The sequence below is a fragment of the Stegostoma tigrinum genome, chromosome 2 (genome assembly GCF_030684315.1).
Source record: "Stegostoma tigrinum isolate sSteTig4 chromosome 2, sSteTig4.hap1, whole genome shotgun sequence".
Classification (NCBI taxonomy): Eukaryota; Metazoa; Chordata; class Chondrichthyes; order Orectolobiformes; family Stegostomatidae; genus Stegostoma; species Stegostoma tigrinum.
Window position 1 is genome coordinate 130,057,325 of NC_081355.1, and position 21,485 is coordinate 130,078,809.

A 21,485-nucleotide genomic window follows, 5' to 3' on the forward strand; every position below is an offset into this window, starting at 1 on the left:
GGCTTTAAGCATACCACTTTAAGCAACTGACAATAATATTATACATCAGCAAGTCAAGTGAGCAGCAAAAACCTAATAGCAAAGTAGGATCAGATGTTCTGTAAAACAAGTGAAGTATCAACTAGTAATTGTGGTACAGTTTCAAAAGAAATGAGTGAATAGGCCATGGACAAAATGGGATTTTCTAATCTCAGACATGTTATTAGATACCTCTAGAGCAGGAAAAAGATGAACTCAGGCGTTCTGACAGGCAGGAATGCTGCCACTGTGCCACAGAACGATCTCAGGGGGTGTGATGTAAGCGTGTGTCTTTCATTCCAAACAGCTGTTGTCCACCAATCAAGGGCTTAGCAACACACTAAAAGTCAAACAAACAACTTTAGATGCTGTCACACGTGCTAAGTTTGTCCAGCATTTTGTTTTTACTTAACAAGGCAATCATCATTTGACTCGTAAGAAACTAGTGACCATTCTGCTATTGGAGCTTGTCCAGGTGAGAAAGGTACAAGCTGTGTATTTTGTTTTTGAGGCGGCTACAAGAAAATGTATCAGGCAACAACATGCAATGATCCAAACAAAATGAATTGTCTGCAAGTGTCTTGGCAAATGATATTGTTTGAAGAAAAGCACTTCAGAGATACCTCAGTGGACTGACGATTGGCCAGGCATATTAGGTCACTGATAAAAACTAAAGGGATGACTTTCCAGCTCGGGTAAATCTATGTTTTAAATTTAAACAAAAGTGGGCCTTTATTATCCAAGCCATTACAGGCTGACCAGCACTCCATGACAGACAGTACAGGTTTTTTTTTAATTGAAGTGGGTGTAGAGCACTGCCACACAAGGTGCCACCTAAGCTGCATTTAACCTCGCTCAAAGAAGTAGTAGCTTGATACAAAGTGCATAATCAGAATCAGTTAAAAATCTCATTTTGTCAGGTTTGCAATGGATAGTTTTGGAGATGGTGAAGATCACATATTCGTTTAAAAATATCTGAACATGCTTGGAACTCAATTTCTGGAAATTCACAGGACAGTAGCTGTTTATCTTTCACTCCTCCCAACTTACTGACCCCAGAACTCTATTTAGAATTGGCTGTGGAGACAAAATGAATGTTCAGTCATTAGATAACTCCTTCACCTGATCTCACACATACTGGAAAAAAAGCAAGTCTAGACCAATTAGCACGTAAGATTTAAGAGCAGAAGTAGGTAATTCAGTCCCTCAAACCTGCTGCACCATTCATTATGATCTTGGCTGATCTCATCTCAGTCACAACTCCACGTTCCTGGCCACTCCCCATAAGCAATCGACCGAGTACTAATTAAAAATCTGTCTCTCTCTCCTCAAATTTATTTAGTGTTTTATTCTGCCAGGCAACATAAAGTTAGTTATCAGCTCCACAAAGTTAAAATAACTGATATTTCTGGTGTTTTTTTTAAGACATTAACTGTTACTCTCTCCATCTCGGTAACAGCTTGCCTTCGAGAACCCCCACTATGATCTCTGACATCTTCCCACAGTCTCACATTGTAATTTTCAAGTGCAGCCAAATGGCTTCCTACAATTTTCCAAAAGGACCAGCTGTTCAGAGCTGACACTTCATTGTTGTTTGCACTCATCCTACCAGAGGCAGAACTTCTTTTCCAATTCTGTAGCGCCAAAAGCAACACATTTCTGGAATTGAAACACATGGGTAAAATTTAACAAGAAAACACTTCTACACTGAGTGCAAAGAAACGGGTTATTTGGTTTCAGTGTACATTGAAATCCAGGAATCTGGAACAACTGTTGATTGTTGAGTCATTTTAAAGTCACCTATTCAGCTATTATCCTTTCATTAGATATCTATCTGACCCCTGCAGGCTTGCTCTTCAATGTCACTGACTGTTCCAGCTGCTACTTACACTGGAATTTGCCAACGCTCTTAAAACATTCTTAAAACGTGCTCTGCATCTTAATGTTGCATGTTCAAAATGTCTTGTTAATGTGATAAGCTTACCATCTGCTTGTATTTCAAAAACGTTACAATGATTCAGCACCGCATCGAATGACATTAAGACACAAATATGGTAATGTTTAAAAAAATTCAACTTGCTTTCCAAAGAATAAATCAAGCTTTATATAAATAACAACATTGGTTTACCACAGAAGAAGTGACAAAAACAGGTTCAATTTGAAACTGTTCTAGTGAGACACTGAGGCAACTTCAATTTAGACAGCCTTAAAAATGTACAGCTATCCCATGGGGTACAAGAACAGACATGAAACAAAAAAAACTCCACTCAGTTTCAAAATCAATTTTTGCTAGCATACTAATTGCATCTTTAACTTAATTCCACTCCTTAGTCCCGTCTCCAAAAAATATCAGCTTCTTTTTACTGCTGCGGGTTGCTGTGCCGAAGTTTCGTGGTAGTCTGTTCCTTGTGTAGCTCAGTCCTTGCTGCCTGTACCTAGATGTGGCATGCATTGTCATAGGAGCCGTCACTTTCTGACCAGATCCAGCTTTCACCAATTAGCTGTACTGTCAATTTTCACACTCCAACAAGAGTTCATTGATGAGCTTGAGCAGGCAAGGTCCAGTCAATACCTTCAATTTCTCACCTTCTGGCATTGATCAGCTCAGGTTAGCATGTCAAACAGCTTCCCAAGTCCTTTTAGAGTTGAAGTTTTGGGGGTCTACCTTTGATAATTCACTAATTTTTAGGCAGTATCAGAGGCCATTCAGCCTATCGAGCATAATCTGTCATTTAATACAATCAAAACTGACTGAGCAATTCAATGCCTTTTGCCTATACTATTAGCCTAACCTTGCATGCCATTAATCATCACAAATGCATCAATATACTTAAAAATACTATCCATAGGCTTCTAGGCTAGTGAATTCCAAAAACTCTCAACCCTCTGAATAAAAAACACTTCATTTTGGCCCTAAATTACATCTTTTATTTCAAAATCATCTCACCTGGTTTGAGGCTCCCTAACCAAGGCAAACATTTTACTGGTGCCTACCCTGTCTATCAGTATTTTACAGGTTTCAATGAATTACCTCTCATTCCGCAAAACTCTGGAGAATACAGGCTCAGTTTGTCCAATCTCTCTTTATAGGACAGTTCCACCCTGCCAGGAGGAAGTCTAGTGAACCTTTGTTGCACCCCCTCTCTGGTTATAAGATTTTTCCTGGGATAAGGAGACTAAAACTGCAGATGGTACACGTGGTTTAACCAAGCTCCTACACACATGAAGCAGGAAAAGCAAAGAAAAAGGGAACTGTGTGTACCAGCTGAGGGCCCCACCTCAGGGTCTTTGGCAGCTGGCTACTAAGCGATTAGCATGCTGGGCAGAGCCAGACTCTGGCAACATGGAAGAGGCTGGATGGCCCAAAGCAGTACCACAGCTGGACTCTGGTGGCCTGTGGAGAGGCGTAGCTGATGAGCCTAGGTGGCAGTAAGCACTGAGACTGCAGCACGCTTGAGCGGAGGTCGAGCCCAGCATGTGGGAGGACATTGAACCCGAGGGGCAAGCCCAGCGTGCAGTGATTGCAGACCTTTGGCTGAAGGAGGACTGTAATGTAATGTTGAACTTCTAACTTTACTACTTATTTACTACTTTGTGCTGAAAAGAACTGTAAAGTTAAACTTTTAGCTTATTTCTTTATTTTTCTATATTCTATAAGATTTTGTACTTTGGTATCTTGTGTAAAATGGCAACAAATTGACACCATTGTAAAAACATTTTCACTGTACTGATGTATCCCTGTACTTGAGTACATGTGACAATAAAACCTAATTCTAATAGAACTATTTCTTAGCATAACATGCTCGTGAGAAAACGAGGGTCTACAGGTACTGGAATTAGTTCGTAAAAATGACCCTGACAGAGTGCTGAACCTCCAACATGATAGACACCTGGAAAAAACACGAACAGATTAATCCAAACTGAAGTTACCTAACATGCAACTCGAGCTTCAGATTTCAAGGAAGCTTGATTTGCAAAGGCAGCAGAGGGCAGAATCTCAACCAGACAGGTCATAGACCACAAAAAGAAAACCTGAATCATTGGAATTTCAAATTTTATTTTTAAATGGAAAAAATAGTACTGTCTTCATGGAAAGAGATAGTGACTGAACACAGAGTTTTTGGAGAAATTATGCCTTTGGCTTAACATCACAAACATACTTGTACCGTAGTGCATTTCATACTTTCTATATTATGTGACATACTTAGGGTGTTTACCTTCCTTGGCTTTCAATCATCCATAATTAGAAAACGTACATCAAAACAAGTATGAACCTAGTCAAGACAGAATTACTCCTTAGGGTCAGTGAATAAATCCACCACAGAGACACGCAAACAAGCAAGTCTGAGTGAGCTTCAGTCTTGGTCTGTGCCGAGTTAACCAAACTCAGATGGTGTGGTTTCGTGATTACACAGTGTGTGAGTGTGCTGCTGGGATTCAGATGGCCAGGCTTCTTGATCAGGATCCAATAAACACTGGTGGAAGATTGGAGTCTGCCTCATGCAAGGACAGAATCTGACTTAGCTGCAATGACTTCCACAATCAAATAATCCAATAACATTCACTGTCCTGAGTTTCTCAGTAAACAGCAACTGTTTAAATATGTTACCACAGAATTAACTATACACAAGAAACTGCGTCTCTGGAATCAGTCTCCATCTTCAAATCTGTAGGAAAAAGAACACAAGGCTGGAGAAAATCTCACTCGTCAAATTGAGAATATTTGCCCCCATGTTAATGAGCAGTGGACCATCACATCTGTGTAGGATTCCAGAAGCTGAAGATGAAATTAATTAATCACCACTTCCAGAAATCAGTGATTAGGTTAAGATCAAGGTTTCCCAATCGTCTACCAGTCGTTAATTTTTCAAAATGTGACATTGAACTCTGCTAGTTCTTCTGAAGCTGCTCAATTTAAACAGGGACAAATGGTGCAGCCAGATGCTAACACATGGAGGCAAATGCAGCAGTCTTTAGCTTTAATAAAGGGAGGTTCAGGCATGCTGCTTGAGTTAATGCCCTTTTATGAAAGGGGGTCTCAAGGGTTTCAAAAAATTCCTCTCATTTTAAAAAAAAAAGTTTTACAAAATATCATTTTTCTTTTGTAAAGTGTGCATCAGGGAAATTAAAAGATCCATCTGCAACTTTGTTAATCCAAACCTTGGCAGTTTAATAGACCCACTTACATGAAAAAGAATAAGCAAGAGCCAAAGAATTTACTGCGCAACATTGAAGCAATTCAGCAAATAGAAAAAAACTAGCACGTCAATTGCTGAAGCACTGTCCGATGGGACAAAATCAACTTGCTATCTTTTAGCGATGCTTATAGGCAGTTAATGGAACGAAGCAGCGCAGCAAGTCGACACATACAAACTAAATACTCTGAATGCCGCAAATCTGAAATTAAAAACAAAAAATGTTGCTTTGAATCCTGTCCATTCAAGACGAGTTTTTGGACTCAAAATGCTAGAATCTGTGGAGAGAGAACAGCGCTATCAGACCTTCGGCATTTTCTGTTTTTAGTACAGCAAGGCTAAGAGATTACTGGACTCCCGGTCTGTGCAGTGTTGTTTATCAATAGGGCTGTAGTACTCAAGCTCTATCCTGGGTTTCATTTTGGGGAAGGGAGGATAGACAAAAGGAATCAGCTTGTCTTGGCTCTTATGATTGCTACACTGGACAGGCGGGAACGAGACTATGATGGCACAGGTCAGGGTTGCCGAAAGAAGAAATTCTCCCAAAGGAACAAGATTTTAAAAAGCACAAATCGTGCATTCCTAAGAGTACCTTGCATGACCATGGAATGTATCAAAGTACTTCCAATCCAATTAAGCACTTTGTGAAGGGCAGTCATTTTTGTCAAATATACAAACGTAGAAACAGAGAGAAAAAAAATAGGACCAAAAGGCATTCAGCCGATTCTGCCATTCAACGTGATGTTAGTTGATTCTCTATCCCAATGCCATACACCTGCTCTCTCTCCCCTGCATTTTTGATACTAGTTCTTTTGCCATTTGTTGTATTTATTTCCCTCCTGTGTGAAGGCACTGAAATTCCTTTGGTCCAGGTCAATTTTTTTTTATTAGCTCTTGGGGAATTTTCTGGATTGTTATACATAGAGTTTGCAGCTCCAAAATAAGCCCTCCAAAAAAAAGTTATCAATCTGAGCAGGAAACATCAACTTCCAGTCAGAAATCCCACAGAGTAATCGGTGGGGGTGAGCAAGTGAGAGTTTAATGTGGTGGTGTATGCACACATGAATATAATTAAGAAAAATATTGATGTAATTTTTCACATAAACCATATCACTAGCTGCAGATGATAAATATGTGCAATATCCAGGTGAAGTCAGGATGAAATATTTCTATTCATTAACATGACAAAGCATCAACACAAACTGACGACAGCAAAAACAAAACACTCAACATGTTGAACCATCTGCACAACACAACAAACCAAACTTATGGGGCAGTCAGATTTACAATTGGTGAACCCCCAGCAAAATGTAGACTTCAAAGGCTGAAACAGGTTTTAATCCTAAAAACAAAACAGATTTTTTTTTAGTGGAAATTTTGCCAAAAAGAAGAGTGCCAGAAACTAGGCATGTCAGGAATAAATAAAAGAATGACTAGTGTAAGATTAGGGCCAGTCAAGGACAGTGGGAAGTCTGAAGAGATAGGAGAGGTGCCAAATGAATATTTTTTGTCAGTATTCACAAAGGAAAAAGACAATGTTGTCAAGGAGAATACCGAGATACAGGCTCTTAGGCTAGATGGGATTGAGGTTCGTAAGGAGGTGGTGTTAGCAATTCTGGAAAGTGTGAAAATAGGTAAGCCCCCTGGGCCGGATGAGATTTATCCTAGGATTCTCTGGGAAGCAAGGGAGGAGACTGCAGAGCCTTTGGCTTTGTTCTTTATGTCATCATTATCGACAAGAATGGTGCCAGAAGACTGGAGGTTAGCAAATGTTGTCCTGTTGTTCAAAAAGGGGAGTAGCAATAATTCTGGTAATTATAGACCAGTGAGCCTTACTTCAGTTGTGGGTAAAGTGTTAGAAAGGATTATAAGAGATAGGATTTATAATCATCTAGAAAGGAATAATTTGATTAGGGATAGTCAACACGGTTTTGTGAAGGGTAGGTTGTGCCTTGCAAACCTTATTGAGTTCTTTGAGGTGGTGACCAAACAGGTGGCTGAGGGTAAAGCAGCTGATGTAGTTTTTATCGATTTCAGTAAAGCATTTGATAAGGTTCCCCATGGTAGGCTACTGCAGAAAATACAGAGGCATGGGATTGAGAGCAGTTTAGCAATTTGGATCAGAAATTGATGCCATGCTTCTAGGAATTCCAACCGGAACTCCATCAACAAACACATTGGCTCCAAATCAATCTACCATCCTCTGAGAAAAGAACAGGAAATGACATCAACACAGGAAATGACATCACCAACCCAGGGAAACGTAAACAGATAAATAGAAAGCGGGACATAATACCAGCGCTTCACCGGAGGCGCTCTGTTGATGTTACCCAGAATGGTGACGAAACATCTGGGAACAAACCTTCCAGCTCAGTGAACCAGCTGACATCCGGATCAAAATAAAGACCCACTCTCTCGTGGACCGAGAGGAGGTGAGCACGACTGTGTTGGAGGTGGAAGGAAGACGTTGGGTTGGCGGTGCACCCTTGCAACCAGTGGATCTTAATGCTAGCTTCGGCCTAACGCTGGTTCAAGGGAGCAGCCAACCTGCAACGATGGCTGCGGCAAGTGCTCGTGCCCCAGGTCAGGGGGTCTGGAACACCATCCGCGTTTCCGTGAAGAAGGTGGATGAAGGTGCACCTGTGGACCGCACCTTGTTCGTTAAGAGGGTCCTGTTGGACTGTTGTGGGTTCGCTGCTGCGGACTTTTACTGCCTGCAGGATTTTCCCGGAGGTTTCTACGATGTAACCTTCAGGGCTGCCAAGCTTTGCGAGCGCTTCCTGGAGGTTTTCAAGGAGAACGGAGGTGAGGGCCCCCTCTCTGTATTGACCGCTGTCCCGCTGTTCGTAATGCCGGTGCAGAGGAGCCGTATGGTGACTGTACACATGTACAATCCACATGTGCCAGCAGTTGATGTCCTGACCTTCCTTGGAAGGTACATGACGGTGGAAGGGGACCGAACCAACATCATAGACCCCTTTGGGATCTGGACCAGTAAGAGGCAGGTCAAGGTGACGTTAAGGACGGGCGCGGACAGGAACATCGTACACCCACCGTCCAGCTTCGCGATTGGCGGGAGCAAGGGCTACCTGACCTACGCAGGGCAACCTAGAGTCTGCCATACCTGTGGTAGGTCAGGTCACGTGGCGGCCGACTGCAAAGCCACCATCTGCAGGAACTGCAGGGAGGAGGGACACCTTGCAAAAGATTGCCCACAAGAAAAAAATCTGCAACCTTTGCGGGGAAGTGGGCCACCTCTATAGGGCATGCCTGCGACAGGGGACCGCCTGTGACAGGGGACCACCTACGCCCAGGTTGCCAGCAGGGGCAATGGGGGCAAGCCCCCCTCGAAGGAGAGGAAGGCACCGGGGCCCTGCAAGGACTCCCCTAACGTGCAGGAGGGCCAGGTCGTGCAGGAGGGCCCAGCCCCGCAGGATGGACCCGAGGCCAGAAAAGCACCCCAGAGGCTCCGCTCCCCCCTGGCAACCTGGAGTCGATGGAGGAGGCAACAGGTGACCCAGGGGAGTGGACGACGGTCCAGCAAGCGAGGAGGAAGTCGCGCCGGTGGGCCCAAGCAGTGCTACAATCAGGCGGGAAGAGGCAGCTACAGGGGGGCTATAAGAGCTCCTCTGACGAGAGAGATTCGGAGGAGGCCCGCCCAAAGCAGAAGCTAAAGATCTCAAGGGAGGAGGAAAGCAGCACCCCGCTTCCAGGTGACAGGAGGCTCCCTCCAACACCCAGCCATGCGCCGCTGGGGCCCTGGAGGGCCCCCCAGAACTTTCAGGCAGGAAGGAGGGAACAGCGTGGCCCCAGCCTGACCCAGAGCCGGACTCTCCTGCCTCCGTACCCCCGACAGGGGGATGCCACCCAGAAGGCAGCACGGACGGTTTCCTGAGCCCAGAGAGTGTCCAGCATTGAGCCCGCGCAATGGGCATGAAGGGACAGATGGAGGGGCTGGACCTTGGACTTGGGCAGAGTACGGTGGTCACTGCCCACAATGGGGGTACGAGTTGCGAGCATTAATGTGCACAGCATCAAGTCCACCGCAAGATACGTGTCCACATTGGCCTACCTGACCAACGTCAAGGCGGACCTCCTGTTTCTGCAGGAGTGTGGGATACCGCACCTCAGCAGGTACAGGAAATGGTCCGGTGGGCCTTCGATCTGGTCGGGGGCGGGGGGTAACAACTGTCGCTCCTTGGGCCTGACTATTCTGCTGCGGGGGCGCAACTTCACCATCTCTCAAGTTGGGGGAGGGGGGACGCATCCTAGTGGCTGATGTCACCTACAGGAACGCTCCCCTGAGGCTGATCAACGTGTACACCCCAGCGGTACAGAGGGAGCGGGTGGCCATCCTGCAGCGGCCCCTGCTGGCTATGTCCAGGCCGGTCATCCTAGGCGGAGACTTCAACTGCATCATCGATGCAGATGGAAGATCCGGCGTGGGGACAGCGGGTGGGTGGAGTCAACTGGACGTCACATCCAGATTCCTGATGGGCACAGTGCAGGACGCCATGCTGCTCGACGTCTTCAGCACCCCTGCAGACGGAGCGCAGAGGAGATACACCTGGTCGCGGCCAGACGGGTCTATCCGCTCAAGGATAGACTTCCCGTTTGTGTCACGGGCGTTCTCGGTCAGGTCCACCGGCGTCGAGCCGGTGTTCTTCGCTGACCATGGCCTCCTGCTGGCCGACTGTCACTTACAGGACAACCAGCCGGCCGGCAAGGGGACGTGGAAGCTCAACACAACTCTGCTGACCCTAGAGAATGTTGAGGAGCTTAGGAGGGAGTACGCTGGTTGGAGAACCGTGAAATCCCTCTTTGAGTCTCCGGGCGACTGGTGGGAGACGGTGAAGGAGAACATCAAGAGGTTCTTTGTCCTCAAGGGTGTTTGGAAGGCGAGAGAGAGAGGCGGGGAAAGCTGTCGCGACTCCAGAAAAGGGTGCAGAACCTGCTCCTTCTGCAGTTGACGGGAGTCGATGTCACGGAGGACCTCCGCGAGGTGAGAGGCCAGCAAGCCTCGCTCTTCACCGCAGGGGCCTCCAGGATAATCTTCTGGTCCAGGGTCCGCTCCGTGGAGCAGAACAAGACGTGCTCACGTTTCTTCTTTCAGAAGGTGCACAAAAAGAGCTCTGTGCTTCGCCAGCTGAAGGAGGACGACGGCTCGGTGAAATCGTCTCGGCCCAACATTTTGAGGATCAGCAGATCCTTCTATGCCGGACTGTATGACACGAAGCCCACGGACAGCACGGCCTCAGAGTCGTTCCTGTTGTCTACCACGGAGGTCTTAGACGATGGCACGAGGGAGTGGCTGGACCGGCCGATATCCCTGGACGAGCTGACCAGAGCCCTCAAGTCCTTGGAGAGGAATAAGACTCCCAGGAGCGACGGCTTACCGGTCGAGCTGTATTCCACTCTATGAGACCTGGTCAGCCAGGACCTGCTGGAGGTGTACGATACTGCGCTTCGGGCAGGGGAAATGTGCAAGTCCACGAGGAAGGGCACATCACCCTCATTTACAAGAGGAAGGGGGAGAGGGAAGAAATTAAGAACTGGTATCCCATTTCACTATCGAACGTGGACTACAAAATCCTGGCCAAGGTCATAGCCAACCCGGTCAGGTCTGTCCTGGAGTCGGTGATGCACCCTGACCAAACCTGTGCTGTGCCGGGCAGGAAGATCGCCGAGAGCCTCGCGCTCATCAGGGATACGATCGCCTACGTGCAGGACAGGCGGGTGGACACCTGCCTCGTCAGCCTGGACCAAGAGAAGGCCTTCGGCAGGTTCTCTCATGCTTACGTGAGGGACGTCCTTTCCAAATTGGGGTTCGGGGAGGGCATCTGCAATTGGATCCGGCTGCTCTACAGCAACATCGTTAGCGCAGTCTCGATCAACAGGTCGGAATCGGACAGTTTTCCCCTCAGATCTGGAGTCAGGCAGGGCTGCCCGCTCTCTCCTGCCTTGTTCGTGTGCTGTGTGGAGCCCTTCGCCGCATCCATCAGGAAGGACGTGAGCCTGAAGGGCGTGACTATCCCAGGCAGCGGAGGCCTTCAGGTCAAGACCTCCCTGTACATGGATGATGTCGCCCTCTTCTGCACCAATCGTCGGTCGGTGAGTAGGCTGTTGGACATCTGCGGCCAGTTTGAACTGGCCTCGGGTGCCAAAGTCAACAGGGGTAAAAGCGAGGTCATGTTCTTCGGGAACTGGGACGACCGCTCCTTCATCCCCTTCACCGTCAGGACAGACTACCTGAAGGTGCTGGGTGTTTGGTTTGGTGGAGCTAGGGCGTGCACTATGACTTGGGAGGAGTGTATCACCAAACTGAAGCAGAAGCTGGGCAGGTGGACGCTCCAGTCCCCCTCCATCGCGGGTAAGAACCTGGTTGTCAGGTGCGAGGGGCTTTCGGTACTCTTGTATGTGGCACAGGCCTGGCCTATTCCCTGGACCTGCGCCACTGCGGTCACCCAAGCCATCTTCCACTTCGTTTGGGGGTCAAGGATGGACCGGGTCCACAGGGACACCATGTACAAAGACCTGGAAAATGGGGGAAAAGGGAGTACCGAACGCCACCCTCGCCCTAATGGCTACCTTTGTGTGTGGCTGCATCAAGCTGTGCGTAGATCCTCAGTACGCAACCGAGTGTCACTACTTATTGAGGTTCTACCTGTCCCCGGTGTTGCGAAGGATGGGCCTGGCCTCGTTGCCGTGGAACACTTAGTAGTTGGACCATCGCGTACCACCTGTCCTTCGTGGAGAAATTTTTGAAGGGAAACACCTTTGACCACAAGACCGTCAGGCAGTGGTCAGCACGTAGAATCCTCGAGACCCTTCAGGAAAAGGAGAGGGTGGATCCCATCGCGTGGTTCCCCACGCAGACTGCCAAAGTCGTTTGGCAGAATGCCTCATCGCCAGAACTTTCAAACAAGCACAAGGACTTTGCTTGGCTGGCGGTGAGAGGGACTCTGCCAGTGAGATCCTTTATGCATGCCCAGAATCTCTGCACCACCGCACGCTGCCCTCCAGGCGTCTGCGGGGTGGACGACACTGTCGATCACCTCCTCCTGGAGTGTGCCTGTGCGCAGGAGGTCTGGAGGGAGATGCAGTGGTATTTGTCGAGGTTCGTCCAGAGCAGCTCTGCGACACGGGACTCCGTGCTCTACGGGCTGTTTCCCAGGATGCACACCGAGACCAACATCATCTGCGCCTGGAGGACCATCAATGCGGTGAAAGACGATCTTTCGTCTGCCCGCAACTGGCTGGTCTGCCAGCTGAAAGAACTGACCCCGGCCGAGTGTCGCAGACTGGCGCACTCCAAGGTCCAGGACTACGTGCTGAGGGACGCGCTAAAGCTTGGGGCAGCCACCGCCAAGGCGCGGTGGGGAAAGACCACCGTATGAAACCCCTCGTCCAGAATAGAAAAAAGGGCCCTATCTGGTAACTGGACCCAGCTGGCGCCTTCCCCAACTGGTCAGGGGGCCAACGGGAACTGTGTGGGGAGACGACTGCCGGGGTATTTTCTTTGCTTTGTTTGTTTTTCTTCTGTGTTTTGTTTTTTCCTTTAGTTGGTGTACGTACTCCCTGGGTAACCCGGAGAGGCTTGCATGACTGGGTAGGTGTATAAATGTTTTATATTTTTGTACATTCGATGAATAAAGTATATTTTTTCAAATAAAAAAGTGACGAAACGTCTGAAAACAAACCTTCCAGCTCAGCAAGCAAACTCTCATCCAGAACCTCAACCTGAGCTACAAATCTTCTCAAAATTCGCTTGTACAGGGAGTAATTGCAACACTGCTCAAATGATAAGAGTGCCTTTCCTTGTGTGAAATCACTTGGATTTTACATACATTTGATCATCAAAGTTGCTTACTAATCAGACTAAACAGCTTTATTCATAACATGAATGCATCAACTTCTTGGAATTGTGCTTTTTTTTGCCCAACGTGACCCAGGTGGCCTCATTCCTCAGGCACTAAAAGAAAGCATGCAACAAGCAAATCAGGAAAGTTACCTTTATCTCAAGAGCAAAGGATTTTTGCTTTAACTGTATAGAACACCAGAGAGAGACTGCATCTGTGGTGCTAAGAGCAGTTCTGGTCCCTTTACCTAAAGGTTGTATATGGTTGCCACAGAGGGATTGCAATGGAGGTTCACCAAACTGACAACAGAGATATGGGAATTTCTCTCAAATTCCGTCATGGATTGTGGAAGTCACTGGCTAGGTCAGCATTACTGCTCATTTCCAACTGCCTGGAGGACAGGGAAGAGTCAGCCACTGTGGGTCTGGAATCTCTTGTAGGCCAGACCACGTAAGAGCAGCAGATTTTTTTTCCCCTCAAAGACAGTGAACCAATTAGGTTTTTATGACAATTAACAAACGGTTATACGATTGCCCAGAGGCCAGATCTCTCGTTCAGATTTTATTGAATTCAAATTTCACCATCTGCCATTGTGAGATTTGAACCCATGTCCCAGAGCTATGGTAAAGGGGTTCCAGATTGCTAGTTCATTGGCATTACCACACCTTCCATACCTTGCCTCAAATCTTATGACAGGAGATTCAGGAGATGGGGGGATTTCATTCTCTGGAGTTTAGAAAAGTGAGATGTGCTCTCTGAGAAAGGCAGGAATTCCTTCAAGGGTTATATCAAGTAGGTGCAGAAAGGATCTATCCCCTGGCTCTGGGGTCTAAAATCAAGGGACTGAGTTACACAATAAAAGACAAGCCATTTAGGACTCAAATGAGGAGGAACCTAATCACTAAGAGAGTGGTGAATCTTTGGCATTCACCACCCCAGAGGTCTGTGGAAGCTCAGTTATTAAGTCCAAAACAGAGATTAAAAGATTTCTAGTTGCAAATAATATCAAGAATGCAGGGATAATGTATGAAGTAAGGTAAATGATCAGCCATGGTCGAGAAAGGCAGAGCATACAAGATATTTAATGGCCCACTCCCATGCTCCTGTGGTCAGTACTGAAATTGCAAAAGGAATGTCTGCCTTAATGAGGCAAGGTTATCTATAAATGCCAGGCACAGGTTATGCAGAGAGTCCAAGTGAAGTGTTGCTGCTTTTAGCACTGTATTGCTTTAACACTGCTGTAGTAACAATATCATCTGTAAAACTTATCAGTGTAGAATCCTTGCAATAATTCAAACAACCACATCAAGTTTGCCATTTTGCATTTGGTCCATTGCGGGGATAACAACTGGGCATCTGTTCACCTGCTGGCTGACATTATTCCCATAGTAGCAGGCAGTGGTGCTCCAGATGCAATGTGTTCATGTCTAAATCCAACAAAGTAGCTGACCTGGTGCACTGAGGCACAATGGCTGGATATGTTAACCTATTTGACTAATTGAAATTCTTTTTCTCCCTCGAGGAATTAATTTACATTCAGCATTGAAATAAATGCTTGCAGCTAATTTTTAAAATGCTGATTTGCTGAAGCTCTGGTCAACTTACAGGGGAGATGTGCAGAGCAGTTCAGATCCTGCAGCCTCCTCTGCTGTTAAAGCAGAGTGATTATTAGACATCATTTAAATTATGCACACTAATCTGCAATGCAGTCTCCCATATTTCTCCAATTTAGCACAAGAGTGCAGGGAACGTAGTCTGAAAATGCTAACACATAAAGATTATCTCCACTGATTGATGAACGAGTTAGCTTGAAAATTTATGAATAAACAAGTGGATGGGAGATGTCATTTCTTCCCACAGAGGATTATTGGTACATGGAATGCCCTGTACCACAAGTAGTGACTAAAACAGATTTCAGCATCATACAGAAAGGAACTGGCTAAGTATTTGAAAAAGGGGAATTAAAGAACACAATTAAAGATAGTAAATAAGATAAGAATAGATGGCTTTCAAGGCACCAAGGACTGGGCATGAAATGCAGTGTTTAGCTAAGAGTACAGAAGTTTGTGTAGTTGTATATTAACAATGACTTAGGGTAGTTTAGTGGTAATTCACCTTGATTTACTACTGTGCGGTACCAATGATTGATATGGTTCAATATTCCTTGTGATGTGATAAAGTGTCAGCTTGCTCAGAGAGACATTGTAAAACAGAAGCTAAATCAAATTATATTATTGAACTTACAGCCAGAAAATGCACACGGTAACACCAGCAGTTGCCAGAGAATACCATCTTCTTGATGTTTCCCTCACTTAGCATTATTTTTAACTATTATTTTACATATTTACTGTGCAGTAAATAACAAATGGAAATCTGGAGCAACATTGTCCAATTTACCAAGTGCAGGTAACTATTTGAGGAACACATTTTCAGTGAGTCCTCAATTGTTTACCAAATTACTTTTCATAGATGCTTTCCAGGACTTAACCCAATTCAGGTACATTTATCAATCATTACAAATGATTACATCTTAGCCATACCCCATTAGCTGTGAAGGGCTTGGTTATGTTACAAGACAGTGTATAGAAAGAATGTGGCTTCACAGCCAGTCAAAAAAGTAACATGTGACTTGCAGAATAAACCCCGAGTCAAAATCAACCTAAATATGCAACTAGAACTTCAAGTGTATTTTGGATAATTACATTCTGCATGTTATCTTAAGCATTGCCTCAGCCACTTGATAAGTCCATGTGTATTTAATTTTAACCTAGAATGAGTTGGGATGCTCCCTCCTATCGCAAAAGTAAAGGTATCCTGGAATGTGCAGAACTGCAGCTGAAACACAACAGGCAAAGTTCCAGTCTCAATCATTCTACCTGACTGAAACATTTGCCATGTGCAAATTATCCTGTCACATAGAATAACGTGAACAAAATAAGAATTCTGCCTTTCATTAATTCCATGCATGCCGCCAATTCTTTAAAAGAGTACAGGTTTCAATAGTTCCTTAATGATCCTCCCATCATTCTTGTGCTCCACCAAGTGGGGCTAACAAGCGAGTGCAGCAAGACTGGTTAAGTTAGTTGTATACAGGTACGAGAATTAGCATGAGTGCCTAGCAATGAGAACAAAGTCCAAAATGAGTATCATTTTTTGGGCTTCAGTGAGCTCATCCAGTTTAACTCCAAGTCATTCCTGTAGGCCCGTTTAATTAAACATGCACCCTCCAAGATTAAGATTGTCAATTTCTCTGCCATTGGACTGTCATGTGTTCAATGCCCCTCTCTGCTTAAGAGTGGGAGACACGCAACTGCACAAAAGGGAAAGAAAATCTCAACAAAAATAAACTGCAGATCAAATCACACCACTTGGCAGATGAAAATAGTTACTTTTGCTTGATCAGGTAAATTTAGTTTCAGGTGTTTTGATTGAATCTGAGCAATTTTAGCTTTGGACAGAAGTAGGCTGTTCGCCCCTCAAGCCAGCTCACTGTTCATCAGGATTGTGGTTCTAACCCTTTTAAAGGCATAATTTAGCAACTTAAGAGTTGAGAACACTATCTAAAACAGGCTGCAACATGTCAGACTGGAAAAAAATTAAGTTACATCAAGAATAGGGACAGGGTAAATTATAATCCTGATGGTTTCTGCTGCAGGACTTTTTGACCTAAAACTTTAGCTATTTCTCATTCCGAGATGCTGGTAGATCTGATGTCTCTTTACAGCCTTTGTTTTAATTCAGGTGTCCAGCATCTTTTCTAGTTTACTTTTTGTTCAAGTTGTAGCCCTGTCATTTTCAAGCCCATTGACATCTCTCCCACTGGGAGGAACTAGGGAAGCAAACACATGGGAATATGACCACCCAAAGGTTCTCTTATGTTTGAAACTATATCATTCCTCCATCGTCAGTGGATCAAAAACTTGGAACTCCACCCTACCAGTATTGTGCGTGCACCTCATGACTTTCAACAAGTGGTGATTCACCACTGTCTTCTCAAGGCCAATCAATACATGTATCATCGAGATCCCATGAACAAAAACATATCTACCAGAGGGAGTTCACAGGAAGGTAGATTCTGTCCTGAAGAACTGTTCGAGGACATTCAAAAAATTGTGCAAAACTTAACATACCGTTAAGTTATAACTCTTAACTGCGACATGAAATTGTCTAAAATTTGTGTTCAGTAAATAAAGTCCCTATATTGTCTATTGCTGTCTCATAAACAGTGGGCTATAATAAAAGACAGTTGAGAGAAATTCAAAATACTAGCTGGTCTATATGCACTGATCAGAGTTTATTTAGATTTATTCTGTTATGTACAGAAGTGGAGCTAGGAAAAAAGATCAATACACAATCTCACTACTTATTGTTATGAAAAAGCAAACAGACTGCATATTCATTATTCAACCGAGGATGATTCAATGCGCTGCATATTAATTAGGCCTGATTTATATTGGCAAGATGCTGTATTATTAGTGCAAATAAATAAAAAGTTATTGAATAATGACTAACACATCTTCATGTCAACATGTAAAATGCAAGTACATTTTTGTGCTAAGCTCAATGAATACAGTGACCCATTAGAAATGCGTTCTCGTGATTCGGACCAGTTGCAATAACTTTAGTCACTGCTGAAAAGAATACAATTTCATATTCCAATTTTTTTTAATTAAAAGCAGAAAATGCTGAAAATACACAACAGGTTCTGGGGACGCAGAAACAGATTGACCACCTTTTGTCAGAACTTTCATTTTGCTGAAACTAATTCCCTCGCTGTTTAGCTAACACAGCAACTTTAACATCTCAGCTGGTTTATCCTCGTGATTTGTATAACACTATCACCCTTAACGAGAGCTCTGATGCTGCTCTCTCTGTAGTACCATCCATCCGTTTCCTTTCATTAACATAAGCTAACACTCTCTGATCGTCCAGTTAAAAAATGGGCAGCTGAATTCATGCCTTCACATGCTCAAATTTGACTCTAAAAACAAAATCACCAGTGGTTTCACTGAAACACAAAGAAAGGATTTAAAAAACAGCAAGTCTATAAGAACAGAACTGCTGCTGATATTAATTTGAACTAATTATGGTTTTGATTAAGGAAGTGTGTGCTCCTGTCGTGCTGGCCAAAATCTATTCCCTAATCACAACATTAAAAGAGATTAATTACTCATTAAATAAACATGCATCAGATCTGCCAAACTAGTAGGCTCTCTGATGAAGGGTCTAGGCCCGAAACGTCAGCTTTTGTGCTCCTGAGACGCTGCTTGGCCTGCTGTGTTCATCCAGCCTCACATTTTATTATCTTAGTTTTCTCAATTCCATGCATTACAATAGTGATCACAATTCAAAATCGGTGATATACATTGGGGCATCTTGAAACACATTAGAAAAGAATGAACTTTTTCTGATTTTTTTTAAAAACTTTATTCATAAAAATTTATTTATACACAGTAGAATAATTCAATTCTAGACAATTTCTACCTGGAACAAGCAAAACCCAAGGCATTTATTATTTATACAAGACTGGATCCGAGTCACCAGGAGGGTCCAACAATTGTACTTGAACAGTACGTCATGTCTTTACTATGCTTTGGAATGCCTTTGAGTCAGAGTCAGAATTGTACAGCACGGAAACAGACTTTTCGGTCTAACTTGTCCGTACCAACCAGATAACCAAAATTCATCTAGACAAATTTGCCAGCATATAGCCCTTATCCCTCTAAACGCTTCCTAGTTATGAGTTCATCCAGATGCCTTTTAAATGTTGTCATTGTACATGCCTCCACCACTTCGTCTGGCAGCTTATTCCATACACACACCACCTTCTGTGTGAATAAGTTGCCCCGAGAAGGTCCCTTTAATATCTTTCCCCTCTCATCTTAAAAACTTGTGCTCTGTAGTTTTGGGTCCCCGACCTTGGGGAAAACACCTTGACTGTTCACTCTATCCACGCTCCTCATGATTTTATAAACTTCCAGTGCTCCAGGGAAGATAGCGCCAGCCTATTTAGCTTCTCTTTGCAGCTCAAACGCAGCCACCCTGGCAACATCCTTTAAAGTCAAAGCGCGATGTAAATACAAAGTTGTATTTTACAGGGCACAAAAATGATTAAAATTCTAAATTTATAATAATTCAAGGAAAGCACGAACTAATTCAGATTACTCCTTCCAAATTACATCCATGTTAATGCATAGGTCACACGCATTGTGCATGAAAATAAGACTAGCTTACCCCAATAAAGCAGCACAGTATTAATAGTTAACTAAGAAACTTGTGAAAATTGACAGCAGTAAGTTCAGCAGCTTTATTCAACCGCTAACATCTATCAATCCTCATGTTCGGATATAAACAGCATGAAAAACTATCGTTATGTTTTCCAGCTGATATATACATTGAACAACCTATTAACATCATTGTTTTCCTCTTTACAACAGGTGGCTAAGTAGATGCAAGTTATACTCACGATGGACTAATAGCTCCCACAGCATCTCTTTCAGTGTAAAATTTAGAAGTACTCATTGTCATATGTATTTTGTTCAATTGGTGTCTCAATTATGTTGAAAACTCAACTGCTCCCATTGCAGTATTAAGAGCAGAGCCTAAATTCCTTGAGAACATCTATGCCTTAAATTAAACATGACCCAGACTGCCTTCTTAAATGCTGGATAACCTGGAATTGCACAGATATCATCACTGTCAAGTAACACCACAACGAACGCAGCAGTTCGAGGCAGCAAGCCTCAAGTACAATTACAGGACAAGTTATTCTGCAACAACTACGGCCTTGCCAGTGTCACCCATTTTGAGAGAGAAAAAGACAGGCTGCACAGCTAGCTGCAGATTTGCAAGTTTGCTCTACAGTGAATCCCTTATTTTAAGGCACCCAATTGCGGTGAAGATAAGGGCAATACCACTACTAGTCAAATAAAAAATCCTACGCGGTGTAGATTTACAGATGTAAAGAGTCACATGGGTACTGAAGAGCTTCATTTTGTGTCAACACTGAACAAGAAGTGAAGGTGATTCTGGAAAGGGGGTGCGTGATCCTGACAATATTTTCTTTGAAAGAAGTGGTCTCACCGTTCTGCCTCTGTCATTTAGTTCATAGGCATCAGACCTAATCAAACCAAGAAAATTCCAGTCCTGCTCTTGGTCTGTCCCAAGTTTTCTCATCTCAGAAAGGTAACAAGGATGATTCTGCATGCCTGCCTGCAGCATCTCTTCCCAGGCCAAACAAAGTGAATCAGTACATTCACTTGCAGTGTTCACCTGGACAGGGCTCTGAAAAAAAGCCCAGCATGCAATCTCCCGTTTGTGCACCGAGGTTAAAAAACAGGGAGGAAAAAATTGACCTATGTTCTTGCCCCTAATGAAAACTTAATGACTCCTACAGAAAGGTGAACTTTCTGAATTCTACACCAATTCTCTCCATGGTTGAACTGTTTGCAGCACTCCTTGCTTAAACTCCAGATCAATATTCCCAATGGTCAAATGCCCAGTAGCACTCCCTATGTACACACTCACATCTAGATCATCTGGACTGATCTGGAACAAAACACAGTCAGTATGCACCAGTGCCCATGAAAGCCTACCTCTGCTGGAGGGGGAAAAAACCCTCTACCCCCACGACACAGTTTTTTTTTTAAAAGCACAGTAATTATCGAAGTACACATCTGAATCTTGTAAGTTTACAAATCACCCTTACAACACGTGGTACGGATGCACTAATGGGTATCCTGTCTCTGGCTCCTGCTGCTCTAGAGGGAAGTGGGGACCATCTGGCTTAGAGATGCCTCACAGCAAGGAACAAGAAAAATGTTTTATTGAAAAGTACATCTCTGCTCTTTCCCCGCCTATTAACCATGCCAAGGAAGCCGAGCTGAATTTCAAATATGTCTTAAAGTGGTTTCTGCACAATTGAATTTCACCCGCTCATCACCATTTTGTTTCTCCATTTCTACCCACAAACCCTCAAAACTCAGTTAGTACTCATTTTCCATATAAAAATAAAGCACTTCAGTGTATGACATCACAGATACAGTTACAAAATGAACACCTTGCTGGGACCTGGAGGAGAGAGTTCAACAGGGTCTGATACAAAAAAGACATTTGTTCTTCAGGCCCCACAAAATATTTGATCTGCTTCTGAACAGCATTACATCTTTGCTTCCACCAAGTACCACAATTGCCTTTTAAACTGAAGCAGCAAAACTAGTTGCCAGGTTCCAATTTGCCATGCAAATAGTGGCAGAAAGGCAAAAAAAATCGTGTTTGACATAAGGATCTGGGAACACTTAAAACAGAATAGATTAGAAGAGAAGAGAATAAGGCTTATAAGTAGGGAACACAGTGAAGAGTTTACAATGTCACTCCTCGTGACACCATCCTAGGTACAAAGTACCTAGGTACA

At 44.3% G+C, this 21,485-nt stretch overlaps 1 protein-coding gene and 1 long non-coding RNA gene across 6 annotated transcripts in view; one reads left to right on the forward strand and one right to left on the reverse strand.

Annotated features, from left to right (window-relative positions):
• LOC125463578 (uncharacterized) overlaps positions 1-3,713 on the forward strand; it is a 69,203-nt gene extending 65,490 nt beyond the window's left edge. The window contains exon 3 of the long non-coding RNA XR_007249862.2: positions 3,109-3,713. This is a non-coding gene — a long non-coding RNA (uncharacterized LOC125463578). The remainder of the gene's footprint in view (positions 1-3,108) is intronic.
• LOC125463564 (partitioning defective 3 homolog) overlaps positions 1-21,485 on the reverse strand; it is a 798,969-nt gene that overhangs the window by 604,842 nt on the left and 172,642 nt on the right. The window lies entirely within an intron of this gene.